Here is a 2,144-nt window from a genome sequence, read left to right on the forward strand (position 1 = left end):
GTTCATTGACAGATATTGGGCTGCGCGAACACAGGTTTACACACGTTTAACGATTAAATGTGGGGTGACTAGGCACTTTAAGCGTAGCTCTCCGGTTAAATTACACGTAAACATTAATGCGCCTCAGCGCTTATGATTATTCAGTGACTGGCGATCATATACTCTCTAATTTAAATCGACAATTCAGCAAAGTGACTATTTTCATAGCATTTGATAAGCTGGACATGTTATGCTGCATATACATATTGAATCGTATATGAAAGACATGTCGCCATCTATTTGGCTGATTTCAATTTATTAGAGCTGTGTCAGCTAGGGCTCCCTAATTATTTTTTAACAGAGGTATATGATTAGGCATTTGTAAGTAATATTTTGCGCGCAAGGAATATGTCCTCTGCCTGTTTAAAAGTATAATTTCAACAAATATGTCAACAAAATATTGAGCTATGGCAGATATTGGGGCCCTGCGCTGAACACAGGTCTCCGCTAAGATATTTAACTTGTTATTTAGGAGTTGCATTAGCTAGTGCTCGCGTCTGGATAATGAACAAAGCTATAGCGGAATTCATGTGTGTGTGTGTGGTGTGTGTGTGTGTGTGTGTGTGTGTGTGTGTGTGGTGTGTGTGTGTGTGGTGTGTGTGAGTGTGTGTGTGGTGTGTGTGTGTGGTGTGGTGTGTGTGTGTGTGTGTGTGCGTGCGTGTGTGCGTGTGGGCGCGCGTGTATGCATGTATGCGTGTATGTGTCTGTGTACGTGTGTGTTCGTGGGCGTGAGTGTTTGGTGGCGTGGCGTGGCGTGTGTGTGCGTGCGGTGTGTGTATAGTGTGTGCGTGCGTGTGTATGGTGTGCGTTGTGTTGTGGCGCGTGGTGTGTATGCGTGTTTTGGGTGTAAGTGCGGTTGCGTAGTGGCGTGGCGTGTGTGACGCGTGCGGTGGTGGTACGTGCGTAGGTATGTGTGGAAGGTAGGCTATACGCATAGGAACTCACTTCGAATATGTACCTCTAAACGAGAACATTCGCTTTGTTTTGAATCTATTAAATTGGGTTAATTGATTGATTGATTGATTGATTGATTGATTGATTGATTGATTGATTGATTGATTGATTGATTGATTGATTGATTGATTGATTGATTGATTGATTGATTGATTGAATGAATGAATTATTGATTGATTGGTTATTTTTTTACTGAGATCATTATCAAAGCGTAAATTACAAACAAATCATAATAAGTTGATAAATAAAATATGCAGCACAAAAAGCAAACGCAAACGTCTCGCGTTCTTGTTTATGCACATAACATTAACCTGTACATTACATTAACCACGTGTGTGATAGTGCGTTCTCATTCGCCAGCCACCTCAACATTTTCGTCTGCTAGTGCGAATCACGTGACCTCATCTTTGAAAACATTGGCGGATTTTGTACATTTCAGACGGAGGAATCATGAATCGTAAGTTTAATTGTTTCTATTCACTTACTGCAGTCAGATATTGCAAATACTATGGTAATAATATATTCTGCTTTTGTACGCCCTGATAGATATGTAATTCGCAATTAAGATAGTTGTAGAGCTAACATCGAAGACTGCAATATCAATCACTGAGAAGTACATGCACGAGAGATCCAAAGATATATATATATATACAAAGCGATACAAAGTAAAATTAACGCCCCTTTCCTGTAATTTTTTTATTACGTTTTACGTAATGAATCATAGGTAAACTAAGGCATGCGAATGTTTAATTTTCATGATTCGAGCGAGTTCTATACCTTCTACGTACGCCTCTCTCACTTATATATAATTATATACTCCCGATATCATGATTCTGCCCAAACACAAGTGTCTACATGTACGGTTGCACATTGGAACAATTGCCGGTATACGTCTACATTAGGCCTACTTTAGTATATTTTCATTTTCTCAAGATCATTAGCAGCTTAGGCAAGTCCCACTCTAAGTACAAGTTTGTATATATATAGTATTCGCATTTGTATTAGCTGGTATATTGATGTTTAACTAAATAGACTTGGTAATACTTTGCGATATGAGATAATGACTCTAATATAATGACTCTATAGCCCAATTCCCAACTATAAGCTATACTTACTAACACAATATTGATTAATGGGACAACGTATTCACT

The sequence above is a fragment of the Priapulus caudatus genome, unplaced genomic scaffold (assembly GCF_000485595.1).
Source record: "Priapulus caudatus unplaced genomic scaffold, Priapulus_caudatus-5.0.1 Scaffold94, whole genome shotgun sequence".
Taxonomy (NCBI): domain Eukaryota; kingdom Metazoa; phylum Priapulida; class Priapulimorpha; order Priapulimorphida; family Priapulidae; genus Priapulus; species Priapulus caudatus.